This window comes from Protopterus annectens, chromosome 3.part1 (assembly GCF_019279795.1).
Source record: "Protopterus annectens isolate FY-2018-M chromosome 3.part1, PAN1.0, whole genome shotgun sequence".
NCBI lineage: Eukaryota > Metazoa > Chordata > Ceratodontiformes > Protopteridae > Protopterus > Protopterus annectens.
Genome location: NC_056732.1, coordinates 259,526,893 through 259,552,644, shown reverse-complemented (window position 1 = coordinate 259,552,644; position 25,752 = coordinate 259,526,893). Strand labels below are relative to the sequence as shown.

At 41.9% G+C, this 25,752-nt stretch overlaps 1 long non-coding RNA gene across 3 annotated transcripts in view; it reads left to right on the top strand.

Moving 5' to 3' along the window:
- Positions 1 to 25,752, top strand: part of LOC122798081 — a 149,240-nt gene that overhangs the window by 113,281 nt on the left and 10,207 nt on the right. The window contains exons 2-3 of one of the 3 annotated variants that reach the window (XR_006364215.1): positions 4,496 to 4,691; positions 4,786 to 5,310. The exons of 1 other annotated variant lie outside the window; for it this stretch is intronic. This is a non-coding gene — a long non-coding RNA (uncharacterized LOC122798081). Of the gene's footprint in view, positions 1 to 4,495; positions 4,716 to 4,785; positions 5,311 to 25,752 lie in introns of those variants that run through there. One more of the 3 variants, XR_006364216.1, reaches the window with a different exon arrangement.

The window sequence follows — 25,752 nt, the reverse complement described above, 5'->3', positions numbered from 1 at the left end:
AGAGGTAGATACATGGTCTTCTATACATCCTTTTACAAAGCATCACAAACTGGATTCCTTCACAATGTGCCCATATAGCCTAAGGCCTACTGTAGCAGTGGGAATGATAAACATAGTACATTTGTATAAGTTGCTCTTACCCATAACATGAGATATTTGAATTTCTCACTACTGCAGTAGACACACCCACCCACCTTCCCTCTACTCTTGTATATATTTGTAGCTGGATATAAAGTAGGGTTGTTTTGTTTTTTTTCTACTTTATATATTTTGTTGTTATTGGTTGGTTATTTCATATACTGCGGTGGTGGTGCTGCGGTAGCATTGTCACCTCATAGCAAGACGTTGTCCCGTTCGATTCTCAGCTAGAGCGTCTTCTGTGTGGAGGCATACATGAATGGGGCATGCCTTCTTTGAAGGTTGTGCATCAGGGCTGGTAACCCAGTACGTAAAAATCCACTATCAATCATTAGCGGACCGGAGTTCCACTGTGGAAAGCCCTAACCGGGAAAAGCCGAAAAACACAAACAAACTAGTTGGTTATTTCAGGATCGTTAGGATATTTTGTCTTTCTTTGGGCAAGAAAGTCATTTTGAAATCATGCACAGAGATAGTAATAACAAGGTGCTTAGCTGTTGCTGTAACTCATGATAACAGATATGCAGAGAAATGTGTTATGGAAGAGAGTAAAACAAGGATGGCTAAGGGTGGTAGTAGAGCAATAAAAACAACAGAAACTGACAGAAGGATGCAAAGCCCACTGCTAACCAAAGCAGGGATGCAGAACAGAAAAATGAAGGAGTAATGACTCATACACTCAGATAGCAACCTGAAATACCTGAACTCGGATAGCACAGGTATGATACAGTAAAGTAGCCTGATATGCCAAACTACATCAGTTTGTACAGCATCAGAGTTTTATCAATGTACCTGTACTATAATATAAATATCATGAGAAAATATTCACCACAAAAGAGATATGGACCCATTAATCTATTCAGTGGTATGTTATCCAAACACTGCACAGACAACTTGAGCAGGAGTCCCACTGAATATGTCAGCGTAATACATCACAGGGGAATGTTATACATTTGCAGGAGTGTAAGCATAAAACAGAAGAGCAGGCCTCAAGAGATTTGAGCCAGTACTTTTTTCACTGATACTGTACCAAACATTGACAAGATGATCCAAAACAGGAAAGGTGTCAAGGACTTTTATGGATATCGTCCATAAGGAGTGCAAGCATAGGCTCTTGCAGGGAGCTATACAAGGGTCATAATACTAGGCTGATGCCTGGAACAGCTTGGCTAAGGCTGTCAACCATGCTACTGGAACACCACACATACAGGAAAACTGCCGTGACCATTACAGCAACATGACTCATTACAAGCTTCTTCTCCAACCCCCATGGGAGGGAGGAGTTAAGGCATAGTCACCACCTCCATACTATAATCTGTTTTAGCTACTGAAATAACCTGGCATTGTGCACCATCCACAAATTTTACATTATGCCATTTTTTATGTCTCCAGCCCCAAGAGCTTGAAAGGAGTAGGCAAATGCAAAGGAGCAGTCTGGAGTACCTAAGAGAGCACTGGAGTAAATATACATACAGTTGTAAAGATGCCCGGCTTTTAATAGCAAAAGTAGTACATATTGCACAGTAATGTATAATGTTAATAAACCAATGGATCATCTGCCATTACTAGCATATGTCAAAGGCATTAGTATGACATTGCAATGTTCTAAGTGTTCCTGCATGCCTCCTCCAGTATAGGTGGACAAGTGGATCTTTATGTTGTGTCTTTTCTCTAACAATGATGAGGATGCCATTGCATTTAATCCTCACACTCCCAACACTGCTGTGATGAAGAAAAAACATGTCATGTATATTTTTCTGCCAAATAGTATCACTGTACAAGGTCCATACATGTAAGATCATCATTATGGGTTTGCTGGACGTTTCACAACTTGCAATAATAGTGGATGTCCTTCACCTGTCATGTGATTGAAATACATATGTATGATCAGCATGTTTACTTTTTATACATATAGTATTATCAGACACTAAATACAGCATTGACTACAGGCACACGTTGGTCTGGCTACACAGCCCCAAATGTTAATCTCCTGTCTGTAATACTGCATGTCAGGTTGCCTTTTATATTAGGCCTTCCTAGAGACATATTATGTCACTAAACAGAATAACGGGTTCAAATCTCCTCAGAGTTGATATATATATATATATATATATATATATATATATATATATATATATATGTGTGTGTGTGTGTGTGTGTGTGTGTGTGTGTGTGTGTGTATATGTATATATATATATATATATATATATATATATATATATATATATATATTTTTTTTTTTTTAACCGTTATAGTACAGGTATACTGATAAAATAAATATGTTGTTGTCAGGAGTAGTGTAAGTCAGTGCATCATGTTACTTTATTGTATCCCTCCTATCCTGTATGAATTTCATATTTTGTCTCTGTTCAGGTATTTCAGATAGATAACTATGTATAAACTATACCCTCTTCTCTATCGGGTGCTAACATTCCCTGCTATGTTTCCAGTCTTCTGTCATTTACTGGTGTTTTTGCTCCCCTACTGCCATGTCTGCACTCAGCACTTACCAATCATTGCCTTACTTTAATCCAGAAGGCATCCGTCTGCATAGATCTTGTGTAGAGTCGCAACAGTAATTCACCACATTAATATTCATAGGTTCATAGGTAGGTACTAGGCTATTGGCCCTAGGGCCTATATAAGTCTAGCCAAATAGTACCCTGGCTTTTGCCACCCAAGAAAATTATTTTCCTGTGCCCCTGTCAAGCAGAGCCACTTCTGTATGTCTGGTTGTAGGACGAATATACTAGTAGCCTGTGCATGGTCAATGTGTACAAAGCAGCCCTTTGCTCTGGCTACAAATTGGTCTAAAGGTCAGTCTAACACAATCATCACATAGGTCCCTACTATATTTATGATGAGGAGCTACTTGATGTGGCCACCATCATGACTAAGGCATTTTTAAATCTCCAGGATGTTTTTTTTTTTTTTGTACAACTTTCAATAAGTATTGCTAGCATGATTACTGTCACATATGTACTTCAGACTTGCACCAGACATATACAAATTATACAACTCATAAAATAATACAGTTATTATGTTCTTTTAACAACCACCAGAAAATTTGCAGACAAAAAGCACTAACTTTCATTTTACATAAGGCCTTTTTTGGGGACTTTAGTTTTACCATCCCATGTTCAATATAGTATCTAAACCTGAACAAGTAGTTTTTGTGCATTTTCTGTAGATTACTGAAATATAATAAATTTTTGTTTTCTTGCTTGAGACTGCTATATAAGGATCAGTGCTGCACATTTGTCATTCATTTGTTGCTATTTGCATATCGTTTTTTTTTTGTCTGCATTTGTAAAGACAGGTAGTATAACATATTGTCCCAGTCCCCCTCAATAAAACACATCACACCAAGTGGCATTTGACGACCTTTATTAAACTTTCTTAAACATAACTTTGTTGAACAACATTTTAAATTTATTAATCACAGCATGAACATCCATGTAACCATTCAACAAGGCAGGATATCCCTGCTTACCCTGCCCAGAATAAGCAGTTTTGTCACCACCGCTTGCTTACTCTTATTTATCAAACCAGCAACTCACCACTCAGTTTCATCTCCCTAATTCCTTGAATCAAACACAAACATCAGAGGGGGGAACAGAAGAGGGACAAGCCTGCCCAAGTACCCAACCCACAGAAGTAATAACCAAATCCTCAATGTCCTCAAAGAAGGGAGGTAGGGTAGGTAAAAAGTTCACACCTAAATCTGATCCCCAACCCAGCTACAGTCACATAAGATCCCTTAAGCCCCTCCTCATGCCTATCTCACTTCCTTCCCAAACTCTCCTCCCTCCTAATTTAACCCTTCTTTACCCACAGCACTACCTGATCTCCTTCCACTTTCATCCCAGCCCTAATATCCCTTCCCCCCCTCCAGACCTTAACCCCTCCCCTTATCATCTCCTCATAAATCCCAAACACTAAAGGTGTCCCTGGACAAATTGGTTTGTTCCCAAACCTCATTTAGAAGCAGAATGATGAGATGTTTATTCAGGAATTCAAGGTAACATCTATTAACAGGAAAGCTATATAGTCTGTAAGGTCCATAAATAGAGAATCAGTGATTAATCATCACAGAATGCCACTGTCATTGACAAAGTGGGTTAGAAGTTGGAAATCACTCAGTGCTGTTGTGCTCTGGGTAATATATAGTGCTAAGGAAAGTAGATTCTAGTACTAAATGCAGCCTTCTTAATGAAAAATTGGAACTTTTCTTCCGGCGTGTCAATGAGATGAAAACTATGAGAGCAAGTTATGCATACTGACAGCTTTAGTTATATGCTGCATGAAGGCACAGACCTGTTTACTGAGTGCACTTCTGTTTGCTTCTGTTTCTAAGGAGATCTCCCCAGTCCCAACAATGGAAAAGATGCCAGCAGTCAGACTTATGTTAAACTAGGAAAGAAAAAAAGGAAAAAAGCCAGAATCTGCAGCACATGCCAAATATCCAAAACCCATCCCCCTCCCTTCTCACCGAACAGCTTAGACCGAATATTTCATGCACCAGATCAGAGCCACTTTCAGCAACATTATATGTAAGTACACAAGTCAAAAAGAAATATAAGTAAAACACACTGAAATCATTTACATTTCACTTTTATTTATCTTGACATGTTTTCCTTCCCACAGCTTGTTACTTCAGATGGAAAGATTTGCCATGAAAGAAGCTGGAACTGGATCAGCTTGGGGCACCCGCTTCCATTAACAGCTTGTCAGCATTGCTGAATGATTCCTTGCCAGTGATATTCACGTACAAAAGTATCAGTTGAAACAGAACTCAGTCTAGTAAGGACCCACTCTGTCACTAGCCACCCAGCTTTCAGCTCTCCTTTTTGTCACTCACCCTGTCTCTCTCTCTCTCTCTCTCTCTCTCTCTCTCTCTGTTGCAGTTTGTGTTTCTGAAAGTGCTTCTGCCCCTAAACCCAGCTTGTTTAAACTGCTTTTACATTTCTATGAAATCAAAACACTTTCTAATACGAAAGCTCATGTGACACATTTATGCAATTAAAAATTGTTTTGTTTGGTTTGACTTGTCATACTAAACAACTTCTTGCCTAACGACCTGGAGCTGATTATGTTGAAATCCTTGTTAACTAATTTAAGAAATAAAAAACATTACCAGCTTTCTTTTTCTCTAGTTTAATTATAATAATGTAAGAGCAGCATCCTGATTAATCAAGTTACTCAGAACTTGAGTTTATATATATATATATATATATATATATATATACATATTTATATCTATCTCTCTCTCTCTATATATATATATATATATATATATATATATATATATATATATATATACATAGAGAAAGAGAGAGAGAGGTGGCTGTAGAAATAATGGAGGCTGTTGGACTCATAAATGCAAACTTTTGTCTACAGAAAATGACAACAAATACACTGCCAAATATTTTTGCAGAGTCTACAAAATCTTTTCAGTACTAGTTTATGCCACAATGTGTCCCAGGTATGTCACTGTATCTCTCCTTTTCCTGAACCAGTGACCATTTTATCAGCTTGTTATCACATCTACCTCTTGCTCTATTCCACTACTTTTACCCAGCTGTTATTGCAAAAAAATCTTTAAGAAAGCAGTTGCAGTGGTAAAAAATGACATGTACAATTTACCACAGTTTATGTATGTCATATTTACCCACTAGAGGGAGACTTTGATACAGTACATGCAGTACTTGACTTTCCAGCATAAAAATAATTAAGTGAATGGACATCAAAAGGAAAACACTGTCCTCTTTAGTGATTATCATATTCTGCTTTATTTATGTCATGGCTTCAATGAATTACTTGAGCTGTTTCTAGTCTTGTTTAAATCAGTATTTTGGAGAGTTGAATTGCCAATAACCAAATAAATATGGGTGCAGATGAATTTTGTAGTTCTCTTACTTTAAAATTCTGTGATATGATTCCTTTGCCTGTTTTCTTTCCAACACATTTCTTCATGCATGCTCAGTGATATAGGTAATTATAATCATGGAATACATGTTTAGAAAAAGTTAATCTTGGGCAAAACCTTGTTCCTTAATATCTCAAAGATGTAGGCGATATGTTAACAAGAAATTTCACTGCCATGGCCATCAGGTGCTTATCTGATGCTCACAGTCAGCAGGTGAATGTCCTGAAATAACGTGGCTTGCTACTTAATGAGACAATGTATATTGTCTTTGCAGATCTTCTCTGTTCTGAAAACAACTCATTCAGACTTGGGATTACTTTATTGCCAAAAAAAGGCCTCCTCATCCTCTCACAGCTACAAGTGCAGTTACAAAGATAGACATCTATAAAGTTAGCTTTGCATACGACAGAACTAAAAGACATGTTTTTGTAGCAGACTAAGATGCCAGCTATAGTGCATTTTATGACAGTTTAACTGGCTAACTCCTTTACAACCCCCCTCTTCACATACACACACACATGCGCTCACGCACACTGTTTGTAAAGCTGAGGATTGTAGGTCCTTGAATTCCTTGCCAGACAAATCAGAGACTTTAGTTTAACCAGTATATTCAAATTGCTTTACATGTACATCTCTTGTACACAAATGTGTGGAAATTGCCATCTAGTATAGCACCTACTCAGAGGATCCACCATCTGGTGCTAAATATTCCTTGCACTTTAAAGGCGCCTTAAGACAGTTTCTGATTACCTATTTTCTTAATTTGTTATCTTCACTGTAGCCTGTTTGTGCTGTAAACTGTTCTTCTGGTTTGTATGCATTTTGCTTTTGTATATGCTATATATGTGACTCTAGTCCTTTGAAAATTGCTAATTTGCACATTTCGACTAGCCAGTTAAGAAATTTCAAATTAATGAAAAATAAATAAATTGTTTGTATGTAACAAAGTTGCTAGTGTGCAGTGTGTATGTGTGTGTGTGTGTGTGTGTGTGTGTGTGTGTGTGTGTGTGTGTGTGTGTGTGCGTGAGTGCACATGTGCATGTGTCTTGTGTCTCACATGGATGTAGTATTAAATAAACTAATTTTATCCAAGTTTGGCTTCTTAGACTTCACCTTATAGCAGTGTTCCCTGTTATAAGACTCTTTTCACCCAGATAAGTGTGTTAACAAAATAATTGCATTCACTTTTATTCACCACTGTTGTAAGCCGCGGTGGTGCAGCAGTAACATTGTTGCCTCACAGCAAGAGGTTCTCCCATTCGATTCTTGGCTGGAGCACCTTCTGTGTGGAGTCTGCATGTCCTCCCCATGGTCGAGTGGCATTCAAAAGACATGCGTGAATGGGTGTGCCTTCATTGAAGGTTGGGTGTCGGGCTGGCACCTCAGCACCATAAAATGTCGACTGCCAATCATTAGTGGATCGGAGTTCTGCTGTGGTGACCCTAACCGGGAAAAGCCCAAAGCAAAACAACAACTTCTCTTCACCACTGATAGTTTAGGTCACATACCTCTCAACTGTACAGATTTTTTTAGGTTCATAGGTAGGTACTAGGCTATCGACCTAAGGGCCTACGTAAGCCTAGCCAACAAGATTTCCTGGCTTATGCCACCCAAGAAAGTTATTTTCCTGTGCCACTGTCGAGCAGAGACACAGAAGTGATCCACTCATCAAGATTTTTCTTGAAGAGTGCTAATGAAGAACTTTGCTTGACATAGATGGGTAGCCTGTTCCAGAGTATGTGAAGTCTTTGGGACAGGAATCTATCCCTCCAGCATGTCTTGTTTATTGTGGTGACAAGGTTTAGGTCCCTAGAGCATGTAGCTTGGAGGGATTGGGATTTCTTTAGGTGTAGCATGTGCAACAGCTCTGGGTTTGACATAGTTTTATATGTTAGGCAGAGATCACCTTGGAGTAGGCGATATGCCACGGAGTAAAGCTGGAGTTTTTGAGGCAGTCAGTGTAGGGCATTTGTTTGAGGCCAGTAATCCTCTTTGTGAGGCACTTCTGTGGCCTTTCTAAGCTGCTGCAGATGTCTTGTGAGGTACATTCCAAAAGGGGGGTTGCACTCTATAATGGGTCTAATGAGTGTCAAGTAGATGGGAACAATGACCTCTTTTTTCCTGGATGAGAACTCTTTTATGATGAGGTGTGCACATAGAAGGACTTCCTGACTACTGTGGTGATGTGACTATCAAAGGAGAGACTACTGTCCACCTGGGTCCCAAGGTCTCTTATCACACATTCGGTGTTAAGTAGATTGCTGCCTATGTGGTAGTTCATGGATACAGAGTTTTTACCAAAGGGGATGACACTGCACTTTTTGGCATTGAGCTTGAGGCCATGGCTCTGACATCAGGCATCTGTCTCAGCGAGGCCCTTCTGTAGGATATCCACATCGTTTGGGGATTTGACTATGGCTCCTAGTTTGCAGTCATCTGCGAACTTCATTAGCCAGAGGCCTTCTGTGTTAGCCTGTACTTTGGAGAAGTAGATACTAAACAGGAGAGGTCTCAGGACAGAACCCTGTGGTACTCCACTTATCACTGCTTTGAGGTCAGATTTGGAGTCTGCAACATTTACAGTGTGGTTTCTGTCAGTGAGCCAGTTGGCAACTCATTTTGTGATGTAGGGATTTATACCTAGTTTAGTGAGTTTAGCTATAATTCCAGAATGGAGGATGGTGTTAAAAGCCTTGGCGAGGTCAAGCTAGGCTGTGTGAACCACCTTACCCTCATCTACAGCTTTGGTGACTGCCACAAAGATGTCGATCAGGTTCAGGAGGCATGATCTGCCTTTCACAAACCCGAACTGGGTGGGATCCAGAGTTTGGAGGTTACCAATGTCTTTGTTTATGAGTTGTATGATGATACGTTCCATGGCCTTCCAGACCAGGCTCATCAGGCTAATAGGTCAATAGTTCCCGGGATTAGTGGTGGCTCCCACTTTGTGGAGTGGGATAACTGTTGCTGTGAGCCATTCAGTGGGCACAAGCCTGATGTGAGACTATTATTGAACATGGTGCTTAAGTGAGGAGCCAGTTCATTCTGAAGTTTGTGTAAAACACAGCCTGGGATGTTGTCCGGTGCCATGGATGCTGTGTTTTTAGCTTTAGAGAGTGCAGCTTTTACCTGCGTAGTTGTGATTACAGGGACTCTGCATTCTTCCTGTATAGATATGGGCCCTTTAGGGGGTGAGGGGGGGTAAAGTTAGCACTGAATCTATCTGCCAGGATGTTGGCAATATCAGTTGGTTCTATAATTTTCGTGCCTTTGTGCTGTAACTCAGAGCAGATCTGGGTGTTGCCATCGAAATGCTTGACATAGCTATAGAATGCTTTTTCGCAGAGAATCCATATTTTGCCTCATATTTTTGGTCCATTTTTCATAACATTATGGTTTTCTGACAAATTAGTGGCAAAATCATTAAAGACTGAAGTTAGAAAATAATGACAGACATTTGAGTTTCAGACTTCATATCCTTTAGAGAATTCATGCTAATGCAAAACCTGTTATTCTATCAACTTTCTAAGTTTGTAAGAGCAATATTTAAAATTTGTCCCCTTTTTTTGGGCCTTTGTCCCATTTTTATTTATGGCTTTGTCCAGATTTCTTGCTTTAAGAGGTTGAGAGGTACTGTTGCAGTTCTTTGTTCCACAAACAGTTATCTAGTATTTGGCTGCACCCTAGTGTTTGTTCTAAGCTGTTACTGATATATATGCCTTAGTGTAGCAATGAATGCTCATGGGAGAATTCATGTAGCTGTATTTTCCCAATATGAATTCCTAAGACTTTCACCTCAGTTTAAAATTTGGATATAGTTTGAATCCAGACATTATTTTGCACATACACACATACACACACACACACACACACACACACACACACACACACACACACACACACACACACACACACACACACACACGTAGCCAAGTTTGCCTTTGAAAGAAACTTGTATTGTTTACTGGGATTTTGTAGAACAACTCTTTGTCGCGACTACCTTTCATAAGTAAACAACATTTTAAGAAATGCTACACACTGTTCATGAAACTTCTACAGTTCCAATAATGGTGCTGTATTACTGCTGCTCATTTGTTGCACTGCTTTCTTCATGACAAGAAAATAATGTCAGATGTCTATAGCTGCTTCTTTAAGTCAATAAGTAGAAGATGTTCATAGATTTGCTATTATTTAAATCAGCAGCATGTACAGTCAGTATATACTATGAGATAAACTTCCTTCATAATGCAGAATTGTCATATTTGTACCTTTGGTCAACAGTTTGGGCAGTGAATGTTCTACAAGATAAAAGTGACACATTTTTTTTTAACTGCACAGAAAATTCATTTTTGGTTGTCTCTGTCATGGGGAGAATGCCAGAAGGAAAAAAAATATGTGTATATGTCCTGTGCATAACTGTTAATGATGACATCTTGACATTTATATAAAAATAATTAATTAGATGATCAGTAACTGTTACATGGGATTTAGTCACTGAATATAGCTTTGTGGTTGGTAACATATTCACAATGAGTACTAATGAAAAACAGTAGGCTGGCTCCATAGACAGCTGCACTAAGTGCAGCTATTGTTTACACATATGATAGCCCAGTATTTAGTATTCATTAAACAGCTCGACACTTAGTATAGAGTCTCAAAACAAGGGTAAATGGCAGAATATGCTAATGAAGGCATAAGTAGATGAATTACTTATTATTTAACCTATCCAACACGGTGGAGCTCTTCAGGAACCAAAAAACAATCAGGTACACGTAGTGTAGCTATTTGCCCTGAAATCCAAAACTCTTTGGATTACAGCCATGACTACACCTAGAAAAAAATGTTAGGAGTTGCTGATGGCATTATTAACCTGTATGTGAGATATGCTTTAATCCAAGGTACTGCTACTGCCAGATGTCAGCCAAGAAGGATGAGGGTGCTTAACTTAGCTAGGACTACATGACACAGAAAGTGTAGCATGATATTGGATAGAGAGGGAAACACTAGAGGAAATATGTAACCTCTGCCACCCTCATCACAGGCCCTAGGGAAATCATTGAAAACCCACCCTAGTGGAAACAAAGTCATGTGTATCTTTATGTATACTAGCTACAGGTACTTTTTAAAGACCCACAAGGGATATACTAGGTGTGCCAATGGCCTCAGCTTCCAGAATAGTTCATCAGTTTCTATATACAGTGCTACAACATGCAAGGGAGCATATGTGTTTCTCGTGCACATCAGAGGAGAGAGCAAGAACCATGCAGGAATTTTATGCAATAGCATACATCCCTGAAGCTTTGGGGCCATAGATTGCACACACATAGAAATAAAAAGTCCACCCAGTGAACAGGGAAGGAGGTACATTATTAAGAAAGGATACTGCTCTATAAACTAGCAGGTTGTCTGTAATGCCAAGGGATCATCTGCAATGCCCAAGAAGGTAACGCAGGCAGTTTTCGCCACTCACACATATGGCACACCTGTGAACTGTTCACAAGGTTTGCTAAGGGTGACTTTCCACAAGGACATCTAATGGGAGATGCAAGTTAATAAACCCATACAACCCCAGTGAGTAAGGATACAATGTTGCCCATGCTCAGACTAGGAGTACCATAGAACATGTCTATTTGGCTTGCTTAAATCAAGGATCCTGTGCCCAGACACATCAGGAGGTGCCCTGTAGTACGACCCAGCCATCTCTCCTGAAATACTGACAGTATGTTCTATATTGCACAGAAAACAAGGACAATTAGGGGGAGAACCACATTTCCCAGGACCTCAGGCATTGCCAACAGCTCCAGAAGATACAGATGAGGAGTCCAAAGGAGAACTATCAGCCGCAGATGCTGCCGGCAGATGTAGTTGTGCACAATATGCCATATCTCTGGCTAAGAGGCAAACAATAGCACACACACACACCGAGTACCTAAGTAAAAACCTAATAGCCTAAGCACATGAAAATATTAAAACTGATGCCAGCAAAACTGCAAAACCTTTACTTAACCGTGTAATGTTTGTGTTCAGTTAGCATCACACAGAGACAACCCCAACGACATATCTTGTAGCTGCAGTATTAATGAGGTAAGTCTGGAACCTGTATGGTGAAAAAAGAGTTATATAATTGATTACTGTCATATGCAAATTTTTATATGCCCCTTAGGCTGAACATGTCCTAGGTGCACAGTAATGTCAGAAATAGCTTATAGCTCATGTTTGCAATATACAGTTATGGATTTTGCCCATTAATGTGCATCAAGCATTTCAGGTGATCACTTCATATAAACCAATGAGCAAGTGAATATTAGGATCATTTGCACAACTATAACAATAAGCAGAAGTGTATCCCTCACTGGTAAGTTCAGACCATAAACTAATCTCACTGGATATTCACATCCCGACCCCACCCCCTGCCCAGAAAACCACACTGAAAAACTTCTCTAAAGCAAATTTCACACGCCTCAAAACTGAGGCGGAATCCTTCAAAGCCCCTGGGCCTGTGGAAAATACGGCCCAGACCGCAGAATCCTTTATAAATGCATTCTATGAACACCTTCAGGAATGCATGGATCATGCAATCCCAAATAAAACCAAGACCCAATCCTCCAAAGGCAGACATCCTGTCTGGTGGACCCCAGCCATAAACAAACTATACAATGGAAGGAGGAATCTACTACATGATAGAGCAAAATCCCAAAAAGGGAAGGCATCTCTGATCAGTATTAGCAAAAATCTACGGGCACTCATAAAATCGTCTAAGGCTAGCTTCGAGAAAAAAATTGCACAGGACACTAAGGATAATCACAAGGCTTTCTTTAGTTATGTTAGGAACCTGGGTGGGAATTCCCAGATATGCTCAGAATTAGTCCAAAATGACAAAAAATACACCGAGCCCACAGACATTGCCAACATCCTACCTGACAGGTTCAGTGCAAACTTCTCCCCACCAAAAGGGCAAATATCTATCCCAACAGAGTGCTGCCCCTGACATCTCAGATGTTCAGGTAAGAGCCGCCTCTCCAAAGCAAAAACACAGCATCAATGGGACCAGATGGTGTCCCAGGCTGCATCCTACATGAACTCCAAGAAGAGCTAAACCCAAACATAAAACTACTGTTCAATCTTAGCCTTACTACAGGATATGTACCCAAAGAGTGGCGTGACAGCAACAGTGGTCCCTCTCCACAAAGGTGGTGCCTCAACGGATCCTGGAAACTATCGCCCCATAAGCCTGACTAGCTTGGTCTGCAAAGCTATGGAAAGGATCATCATGGACCTCATAAATAAAGATATTGGGGACCTACAGACACTGGATCCTACCCAGTTTGGCTTTGTTAAGGGCAGATCCTGCCTCTTAAACCTGGTTGATTTCTTTGAAACAGTCACCAAGGCCATTGACGAGGGAAGGTGGTCCACACAGCCTACCTGGACCTCACAAAAGCCTTCGATACAATACCCCACTCGGGCATTATAGATAAGCTCACCAGCTTAAATATAAACCCCTATGTCACTAGATGGGTTGCAAACTGGCTCAAGGACAGAACCCACATGGTTAGAATTGCTGGAGCCATGTCAGACTCCAAACCAGTTACAAGTGGCATCCCACAAGGCTCAGTCCTGGGACCTCTCTTGTTCGGTATATATTTCTCGGCGGTACAGGCCAACACGGAAGGACTGTGTCTGACCAAGTTCACAGATGACTGCAAACTGGGTGCCATAATCAACTCTCCAGCTGACACAAGCATCCTCCAAAAGAGCCTCATAGAAACAGACAACTGGTGCCAGAGCCATGGCCTCAAGCTAAATGCCAAAAAGTGTATAGTTATCCCTTTGGCAAAAACAAAGTGCCCACAAATTACCACATAGGTGGTAATCCATTAAGTACAAAAGAAGTCATTAGGGACCTGGGGACCCAAGTTGATAGCAATCTCTCATTTGACAACCACGTGGCCAAAGTGGTTAGAAAAACATTTTATATAGCCCACCTAATCATGAAGGGATTCACATCTAGATCAGCCACGGTCATCGTGCCTCTATACCCATCCCTCATCAGGCCCATACTTGAGCACAATGCCCTTTGGGATGTACCTTACCAGACACCTGCAGCAACTGGAAAGAACCCAAAAGTACCTCACCAAGAGGATCAAAGGGCTCAAACAGATGCCATATGCTGCCCGGTTAAAGAAACTCCAGCTCTACTCAGTGGCATACCTCCTGCTCAGAGGCGATCTGTGCCTGACGTTAAAGCCATGTCCAACCCGGAATTAATGGACATGCTGCACCTCAGAAAATCCAAATCCCATCGAGCTACGCGCTCGAGAGACTTGAACCTCAGCACTGAAATAAATAGGACATGCTGGAGGGACAGATTCATAACCCAGAGGCTCCCTTCACTCTGGAATAAAATCCCAGTCCAGGTTAGGCAGAGTCCCACATTGACTCTCTTCAAGAGGAATCTTGATGAGTGGATGGGAGATCATAGGTTTACCCCAGCTATCACTTCTGTGTCACTGTTAGACAGAGGCACAGTATACTAACCTCAAAAAAAGACATAGCAAAATTAATTTAAAATGGGTGGCGAAAGCCAAACACACTCTGGCTAGGCTTATAAATGCCCTAGGGCAGATAGCCTAGTATGAACCTATGAACCTATGAACCTATGAACCAATACTTTAATATCTACCTTGTCTGCATTAGTAAGAATACTAACAGAAATACAGTGAGAGTCAACAATTGCAGAAGCAATCATTCACAATTGGTTGGGTTAAAATGCTGTTTTAACCCATTGCGAGTTATCTCAGTTGCATTTTTTCCCTTACCAGCACTCCTGTGTAACTGACACCCAGCACTTACCAGCACTCCTGTGTAACTGACACCCTCCCTTGCAATTACTGTGATTTTATCCAGCCCTGCTCACACCTATAGGCACTCTATTCTGATAGTACCCACTCTACCATCCTTTATCTCTAGTCCATAGATATGGACAACCATGGACGGACAATTTCCTGTGGTTCCTTCTCCTAGTCTCGTTGATATGGGCATCCTGAGACAGTGTAGCAACTGCCTCATTACACAGACAACCCTCTTCTTCTACCACCTAGGAACACAATATGTGAGAGATGCAATTACATTAAGAATCTAGAATCCTTGCTGTCTCAATCACAAGCCAGTACATCTGGCACTGAGAGGGTTGTCTGCACAAACAGCATAAATACAACACCTCTAACACCACCGACACCTGTTACAGTACATTCCTTCATATGTGGAGTTTTGCAACAAAGATATACCTAAACAAAAGAGACCTCGAGGCAAAAGCACACACCCACATCACAACACAACATACCAAGCACCCCCATAGGACATATGTCTGTGTCTCACAGCCTCTATGGCCCAGCCACAAACCCAAAATACTAGTCACAGGAGACTCTATCGTGAGACACACAGATGTGCCTCTCACCAGGCTAGACAAGGGGAAAGTCATGATAAGTTACTTGTCAGGTGCTAGAATCCATATCAGGTACTGTTATGACTCTGTCATAGTCCATATTGGTGTGAATGACTTGAGACGTACCTCAATGGACTATATGAAGGGAGACATGATCGAGTTTATTGAGTATTTGTCCCAGGCAGGCATGTCCCTAGCCTTAAGCAGCATCCTACTGTAACCCAGAATGATGCCTCAGTACAAACAGAAAATGACTTGACTTTAACAACTGGCTTAGTTTCTGCTGTCATTCCAACGGATCCAGTACCTGACAGCCTGGGAGGACATGATTGACAGACCATGATACTTTGCCAGATGACAGACCATGATACTTTGCCAGAGATGGCCTTCATCTGTCCCCCCTGGGCTTCAGGCTTCAGACAAAGGCTCTTGCCTCCCGCATAGTGCCTTTTTTAGGCAAAGTCATGAGGATAAAATTACCAACGTAAAAAATTCTTCTAAACAAAATTTAAAGGTCATGCTGCTAAATGCTAGGAGTCTTAACATGAAATTGCACTCATTGCAAGCATTCCTCACCCTGGAAGATGCTGACCTTTGTGCAGTCACTTAAACCTGGTTCAAAGCGGTGGAGAGCATCCCAGCCTTACTAGGTTACTTGCCCTACCATACTTTCAGACCCCAAACAGAGGGTTACAAAACCAAAGGAGGTGTGAGTTTCAATATTTATCAAAAACATACACACCTCCATGCTGGTCAAACAGTATGGCACACAGGAGACACTCCAGGTGCAGTTAACTGTTGACAAAACATCTATTCAAATCATAGCTAGCTATAGACCCCCAACCATGACTCAAGACCCCCACTCCACCTATCTGGACTTACTGGAATCCATCAAGATTCAACCCTCTACCCTGATCCTGGGTGACTTTAACTACCCAACCATAGAGTGGAAAACCTATTCTAGTTCAGACATGAATGTCCAGAGATTCCTCAAGTGCGTCAATGCCATTGTATTGGATCAGCTGGTTAATACCCCACCAAAAGGTGAAAATATCCTGGACCTGGTACGAACCAACATGAGTAGCCACTGTAGCAGTCCTACAGTGTCATCCTCCTTGGTAAGATCCAACCATAAAGCACTCACTTTCAAAGTCACCATCTCTCCTGAACCCCCCCCCCCCACATTGCCAGGGTTGAACAAAAAAACTTTTCTAAAGCTGACTACATCCTCCTGAGAACAGGTATAAGCAGCTTCACAGCCACCATCACTTCAGCTGGAACAATCACTAATGTCCAAGCCTACACCAAAAAAACTATATGAGCACCTATATAGCTACATGGACTCAGCAATAGTAGACAGGACCAATTCATCTTACTCAAGATGATTAAACTTTTCTGGTGGACAGCAGCAATAAACAGACTCTATAATATAAGGAAAAAGTCACTGTCCAAGACCAAGAAGGAGCAGGTGCCAAGTTGGAAGTAATCTCTCCTTTGTCTGAACAAGCAAATAAGGTCAGTGGTGAAATCCTCTAAGGATAACTTTGAGTCCATATTGGCCACATCCACTAAGGACAATCATAAGGCCTTCTTCACATACATTCGCAGTCTCAAAAGTAACTTCCAAATCTGCTCTGAATTGGTGCATAGGTTCATAGGTTCATAGGTAGGTACTAGGCTATCGGCCCTGGGGCCTATACAAGCCCAGCCAAAAAGGTACCCTGGCTTTTGCCACCCAAGAAAATTATTTTCCTGTGCCACTGTCGAGCAGAGCCACAGAGGTGATCCCCGGGGTGAATTTTCTATTTCCTATCCAATCATCAAGATTTTTCTTGAAGAGTGCTAATGAGGAGCTTTGTTTGATATATATAGGTAGTTTATTCTAGAGTATGGGAAGTCTCTGGGACAGGAATCTATCCCTCTGGTATGTTCTGTTTATTGTGGTGACAAGGTTTAGGTCCCTAGAGTGTGTAGCTCGGAGGGATTTGGATTTCTTTAAGTGGAGCATGTTCAATAGCTCTGGGTTTGACATAGCTTTGTATGTTAGGCAGAGATCACCTCTGAGTAGGCGATATGCGATGGATTAAAGCTGGAGTTTTTTGAGGCGGTCTGCGTAGGGCATCTGTTTGAGGCTGGTAATCTTCTTTGTGAGGTATTTCTGTGGCCTTTCCAGTTGTTGTAGATGTCTTGTGAGGTACATAGCAAAAGGGGCATCGTACTCTATAATGGGTCTAATGAGTGATGAGTAGAGGGGAACAATGACCTCTTTTTTTTCAGGATGAGAAACCTTTTGTGATGAGGTGTGTTATGTAGAAGGATTTCCTGACTACTGTGGCGATGTGATTATCAAAGGAGAGACTACTGTCCACCTGTGTCCCAAGGTCTCTTATCACACTTTCGGTGCTAAGTATACTACCGCCTATGTTGTAGTTCATGGGTACAGAGTTTTTACCAAAGGAGATGACAATTCACTTTTTGGCATTGAGCTTGAGGCCATGGCTTTGACACCAGGCATCTGTCTCAGTGAGGCCCTTTTGTAGGATGTCCACATCATTAGGAGTTTCGATTATGGCTCCTAGTTTGCAGTCATTTGCGGACTTCATTAGCCAAAGACCTTCTGTGTTAGCCTGTACTTCAGAGAAGTAGATACCAAACAGGAGAGGACCCAGGACTGAACCCTGTGGTACTCCACTTGTCACTGGTCTGAAGTCAGATTTGGAGTCTCCTACTTTAACAGTGTGGGTTCTGTCAGTGAGCCAGTTGGCAACCCATCCTGTGACATAGGGATGTATACCTAGTTTAGTAGTTTATCTATAATTCCCGAGTGGGGGATGGTGTTGAAAGCCTTGGCAAGATCTAGATAGGCTGTGTGAACCACTTTACCCTTGTCTACGGCTTTGGTGATTGCTTCAAAGATGTCTATCAGGTTTAGGAGACATGATCTGCCTTTTACAAACCCGAACTGGGTGGGGTCCAGAGTTTGGAGATTACCAATGTCTTTGTTTATAAGTTTCATGATGATACATTCCATGGTCTTGCAGACCAGGCTCATCAGGCTAATGGGGCGGTAGTTCCCGGGGTCCGTGGTGTCTCCCCCCTTGTGGAGTGGGATAACCAATGCTGTGCGCCATTCAGCAGGCACAAAGCCTGAGGTGAGGCTATGATTGAACATGGTACTTAGGTGGGGTGCCAGTTCATTCTGTAGTTTGTGTAGAATGCAGCCTGGGATGTTGTCTGGTCCCATGGATGCTGTGTTCTTGGCTTTGGAGAGTGTGGTTTTTACCTGTGCAGCCGTGATTACAGGAACTTTGCATTCTTCTGGTAAAGAGATGGGCTCTTTAGGGGGTGAGAGGGGGTTAAATTAGCATTGAACCTATCTGCCAAGATGTTGGCAATATCAGCTGGGTCTGTATATTTAGTGCCATTGTGCTGTAACTCAGAGCAGATCTAAGTGTTGCCACTGAGATTCTTGATATAGCTATAGAATGCTTTGTGTTTGTCTTTACAATAAGTGGTGATTTTGTTTTCATAACTAGCTTTGGAGGATTTTATCAGGGATTGCAGCTTCTTACTGAGGCTGACCAGGGAGCTCCTCCACTCATGGGATTATACTCTCTTTTACAACAATTTCTTCCTTCTGTTGTACAGTTTGTTTATGGCAGGGGACCACCAGATTGGCTTCCTTTTTTTGGAGGATAGCGTCTTGGTTCTGTTTGGGATAGCACAATCCATGCACTCATGTAAGTGCTTATAAAGTGCAATTGTGTAGGATTCAGTAGTCGTAACTGCATTGTCCATCTGCATGGGTGTCATGAAGTTCACTGCTTCTGTCTTAAGAAGCATGAAGTTGGCTTTGGAGAAATGTTTTACCATGGTTTCCTTAATGGGGGGTGGGAGCAGAATGTGGATATCTAGGGTAATTAGCTTATGGTCGGATCGGTCCAATGAGGTGTTGACTTCAGGTGTGGAACACCGGTCACTTATGTTGGTAATGACTAGATCTAGGATATTGTTGCTCCTGGTGGGGGTGTGGATAAGTTGATCCAGGGCATTGGAGTTTATTAATTCCAGAAAGCGTTGAGTGAAGGAGTTGGTACATGAGTAGTTTTCCTAGTTAATGGTGAGGTAGTTGAAATCGCCCATTATTATGGTGTTTGATTGAACCCTAATATTTTCCAGTACATCAATAGAAGAGGAGTGGGAATCCTGGGGCATGGTGGGTGATCTGTAGCAAGCTACAATTTGGATTGCAGTTTTTCCCAGAGTAAGTTACACTTGGATAACCTCGGCTGCATTATGCTGAGCAACTGGCCTGGAGGTGTGGATATCCTTAATGAATATGGACACACCACTGCCTTTGGTGTTCCGGTCCAGGTTACATGGCCAAAAAGTGTGGTATGAGTTATAGCCTGGTAGTGCAGGGGTGCTCTCTGGAGCCTTGAACCAGGTCTCAGTCACTGCACAGATATCGATGTTCTCCATTTTAAGGAGTGCCTCGAGTGAGTGCATTTTGAGATTTAGACTTCTAGCATTGAGTAGCGTCACCCTCAGTTTTTGCTTGCCTGCTCCTGTTACGGTGGTGAATTTGTCATTTGAATCTTGGCTAAAAAAGGCACTATAGGTCAAGAATACCAGATACACAAATGCCATAGATATAGTCAACCTGCTGGCAGACAAGTTCAGTGAAAACTTCACCCCCTGCCCCCATCAGTAAACCAGGACATCCGCAGCACCTGACCCCCCCCCTCATCACCAGAGAACAGGTTATTAATGCCCTCGCAAAGACAAAAAATACAGCCTCCATGGGACCCAACAACATTCCTGTCTGTGTACTACATGAACTCAGGCAAGAGCTCTCAGCACTACTAGGCACCATATTCAACCAAAGCCTGTGCACAGGCTTTGTGTCAGCAGAATGAAGGACAGCTACTTTCATCCCTCTGCACAAAGGTGGAGCATCCACTGAACCATGCAATTATAGACCCATCAGCCTAACCAGCCTGATCTGCAAGGCCACTGGAATGCATTATCATGGATCTTATAAACAAGGAAATTGACAGCCTCCAAACGCTTAATCCCACACAGTTTGGTTTTGTCATAGGGAGATCATGCCTGTTAAACTTGATTTCCTTCTTCGAAACAGTTGCCAAAGCCATGGATGAGGGAAAGACAGTGCACACCACCTACCTTGACCTAGCCAAAGCCTTTGACACTATTCCCCACTCAGGCATAATAGATAATCTTTCCCAGCTAGGCATCAACCCATATGTTACCAGATGGGTAGCAAACTGGCTCACTGATAAAACCCAGTCAGTCAAAATAGGGGAAGCCACCTCTAGTAGTAGACCCATGACAAGTGGCATACTCCAAGAATTGGTCTTGGGGCCTCTACTATTTGGGATATACTTTTCTGTATTGCAAGCCAAAACCAGTGGTCTGTGGCTGACCAGATTTGCAGATAACTACAACCTGGGCACTGTCATAAATTCCCCTAGTGATGTGAACATCCTCCAAAAGGGCCTTAACCAAACTAATGACTGGAGCCAGAAGCATGGCCTCAAACTGAATGCCAAGAAATGCATCAGTATCCCCTTTGGGGAAGATGGTGTCCCCACTAATTATCACATTAATAACAATGTACTAAGCATGTAATCAGTCGCGAAGGACTTGGGCACCCAGATTGATAGCAACCTGACTTTTGACCACCATGTTGCCTCCATTGGATGGAAGGCTTTCTACATTGGCCACCTCATTAGTAAGGGTATGTCATCCAGGAACAAGGAAGTCATAACATGCCTGTACTCCTCCCTTATCAGACCCATTATCGAGTACAATGCCCCCTTCAGCATGTACCTTGCCAAGCACATGCAGCAGTTGGACAGACCACAGAGGTTCCTGACCATGAAAATGCAGGGTCTCAAACACCTATTCTACACAGAAAGGCTAAAAGCCCTGTCCCTCCACTCAGTCTCATACAGACTGCTCAGAGGTGACCTGTTTCTAGCATACAAGGCCATCTCAGACTCAGCTTTGATGGAGTTGTTGCTTATCCATAAGTCAAACTCCACTCACGCAACTCACACACAAGTTCTCTACCTGGTCTGTGACATTAATAGAACTTGTTAGTGGGATAGATTTGTGTCTCACCAATTCCCTCATCTGTGGAATAGACTTCTTCTCCATGTCAAGCAGCGTACCTCACTAGACCTGTTTAAGAGGAACCTGGACGACTGGATGGGAAACAGAAAATATACCCCTGGGATCCCACCTGTGTCCCTGTTGGACAGGGAAAACAGGTGCTGACTTTGAGGAACATGGGCAAAATTCTTGGCTAGGCTTATAAGGGCCTCCAGGTCAATAGCCTAGTATAATCCTTTGAATTTGTGAACCTATGAATAATGAGTAAAAATACATTTACATTAAAGGAAAGTTCTGAGTAAGCAAGCATTAGCTATCCACTCTGTCAAGCAGACGTATATGTAACACAAAGTTACAAAGAAATGTGCAAAGTGAAGGGCACAGACATCATCACTTGCACAGGGTGGGGGGAGGACAGGAGGGCAAGCCTGACACCGTAGAAGTGAGTGCGTGCAAGTAAAGCAAAAATGTATTTCTTAAGTATCCAATTTTCAGGGCCAATAGCAAGATATCTATAGTAGTCAACAGTACTGCTCATATAGGTAGCATATGTGTGTGTTTGTGTGTGTGTGTGTGTGTGTGTGTGTGTGTGTGTGTGTGTGTGTGTGTGTGTGTGTGTGTGTGTGTGTGTGTGTGTGTGTGTGTGTGTGTGTGTGTGTGTGTGTGTGTGTGTGTGTGTGTGTGTGTGTGTGTGTGTGTGTGTGTGTGTATGTGTGTGTGTGAGACGGTATGGAAAAGTATTTGTTAAATGTATCTGTGTGTCTACATGAACACAATCAAGCACTGTGCTAGCACTATGTCCTGGCATCTCAAACAGGTGTAGGCTATATATGGTGGATTACTCAGTTCAGAGTCATCATCCACCGACCACAAGAACTACCTCTGCCAGGAGTTGCACTGCTAGTTCCTTGGCCCTTGCTAGAATTTGAGGTGTTACCTGAACATGAGTGATGTCTGCTGGATGAGCTCTTATCACAATTATGTCCTGGACCACAACCACATGGTCTACCACATCTGAGTGTTGACACACCAATCACTGATGGAGCAGTTGAAGTAGTGCCACTACAGGAGCGGGATCTTGCATGGCCATGCTGGTTAACGCTGGATGATGTAGAAGCTCTCCAACCACATGGATGGCAAACCGCCCCCAGCTGACATTCTATTACAGCCACTGCCCTATGCAGTGTGTCATTCATCCTGTCCAAGGAGTTATCCACACCATTCAGGCAGTCCTTCATGTCAGAGTGCACATTGTTTAGTACTCTCACTATCTCATCCAAGAACCTAGTGGAATGTCCCTGTGCCTCCATGAGGACCCTACACATACATCATGTGACACCTACTGACACTCCAACATCAGGAAGAGTGTCAACAGCAGGTCTCCTCTGAGCACCTCAACCAACCTGCCTGTGTGGTACTTTGTCCTCATGATGGCTATGGGGAGAATCAACCAGTTCTGCAGTTGGAGTAACCACAATACCCAGATTAACTGTGTCACACTCAATCTGTCCTATATTTGAGGTCTGTGTGTCATAAGTATGCATAAGCATACTGACTGTGAACAAAACAGGGGCAGAAGATATTCCAGACACAATTTCACTGTCAGATTGACCCTCTGCACTAAAAGCTGTGTCTCTTCATCACTGTCATCGTCATCAGAGGCTACCAATACTTTGCCATCAGATTGTAGGAGTTCCACAGCACCACTGGCAGGATCACCTATGATAACAAGTCATCAACACAAGAATGAGAGAAATAGAATAAAATGTTATGTGAAATGTATTTTAAAAATTAAGAGATACTAATGCAATAAAAAACAACTTGCAGTTCCACATGCATCTAACACCCTCTTCCCCAGAACTCGACAGAAAAAGGTCTTGACATTCAAACATGCACAAAGAAGGCAATATCAACGAGCAGTACAGCTTTATAATGCAGCAATACAAACATGGGAAAATGCAATGTCGTTAAGCAATAAAAGAGTTATAATACAACAATACAGATATGAGAAAATGCAATGTTATTGAGCAGCAAAATTCTTGAAGGCAGCAGTACTAACATGAGCAAAATGCAATGTCATTGAACAATGAAGATTTATAATGCAACAATACAAATATGAGAAAATGCAACGTCATTGAGCAGTACTAACACCCTCAACCACCTTGATCAATTCTAAACAGACCAAATATGAAACACTCTATTATACCCTGTTCACTGGCAAGTGACTACTTACAGTCTTGCTGCCGGCATGATGGGGCCCAAGTTGGAGCTCATATGGATCCCAGTCATTTGTAATCCACAAAGCATTTGGGGGGATCCACAATCTTATAAAAATATAAAATGAAGGCCAGAGCCTCTCATCACTCCATTGAGAATATCCTAGTGACCAGGCACCGTGGTTCCTCTGATGAGAAAAGTAGTAAAATCACCTGCCAGAACTCTGGTAATCATCTATGGCTTCTTTGTACTAGGCTCAAAGGAACTCCTTTTCTTGCTGAATCATATGCAGGTGTGGAACTACTGATTTCAGACTTCTCTCCTGATTCCACAAAATACCATCATCCAGGATTTCAGCAAAAGACAGACACAATCTGCTACTTCACTTCAATGTCCCAAAGCATTAGAAAAGAAAACCCAGTCATGTTGCAAAGCTCTTTTTTCCTTTCAGCTACCTGTTTCAGTCTTCCCTCTTTCAACTAGTATTCCAGTCTCATCTTTCACTTTCAAAATTTTCTGTTATATTCCTGAAAAAACCTCCACCTTGTGGTGTAATGGAAAACTACAGTCTATTACTTCTACAATGAAATACAGTGGGAGCTACACTCTCCCCCCACTTGAAAATCTTGGGTCCCCCCTAGAACTGAACAATATTTTTGCATTCAAAAGGTACATTCCACCAATTGTAATCAGCCTTATGCTTAACTTGAGATGGGGTATCACCACTGGAGTAGGAGGCATAGGTATTATGGGCACAGACTCTCAGATGAGCTGTGGTCACAGGTTCCTGTGTACTATGTCCCAAACTGTTATATGTAAGTCCCCATGGCGGCCAAATCAGTCTCTGCAGTTTTGGTTCAGAAGAGACAGCTAAGGAATTTTGCTCAGAAGGTTTATCACTCACATCACATTCAATGTCTAGTTCTTCAGTAGGCATATTGTCTATTTCTAACATCTCCACTTGTTTAACTTAATTTTCATTTTACATAATGGTATGACTGTTAGCACTATTTTCTGAAGTTTGCATATCAGGGCCTCCATCAGTATCAGGTTCTGCAAGAGGTATAAAAACATTACTTAGACTGTTGTTAGGTCTGGGCTGCTCAAAATGACAAGGAACGAATTCCGGTGCATTTACATTGATATTACAGCTCACGGAGTCTTGAGCATCCTCATAAAAAAGCCCACTGGAACCCCAGTCATCATCACTGTCCTCCTCTCCTTCAGCAGGAGGAAGCATGGGCTCTTGAACATTGGAAAGGATAGTTCCTCTCCACCTTAGCCTTCTGGATCGCCTTGAGTTAGGCTTCCGCTGAGCCATTCTGGGTTCCGGATTCATGAGTCTCACTGATTTTGCCAAAAGCATTAAGTTGTTGTGGTGCCAGGTTTTAATGGGTCCTTCTTTCCCCACAGGGAAAACTTGGCAGACAGGAATGTTAGGTTGCTGAGAACAAATTATGTAAATCTCAGATCCCCAGCGGTAAGATAGTTTATGCCTTCCTTGTAGCCCCAAATTTCTCAAAAGAACTCTGTCCCCTGGCTGCAAATCATGCATCTTTATTTTTTTGTCATAGTCAGCCTTGTTTTGCTTCTGTCTTTGTCCTGTTGATTTTTCAGCAAGTTTATAAGCCTGTCTGAGGTTCTTCTTGAGTGTCTTCACATAACTGCCATGAGTTTGCACTGTGTATCATCAGCTGTGACTCCAAAGGTGACATCAGCAGGAAGATGAGCTTCTCTTCCAAACATTAGGAAGTAAGGTAAGATTCCTGTAGCATAATTTTTAGTACTGTTGTAAGCATGCACCACTGCGGCTACATGTCTACCCCATTGACTCTTCTTCTCAGCAGATAGTGTCCCCACCATGTCTAGTAAAGTTCTGTTGAAA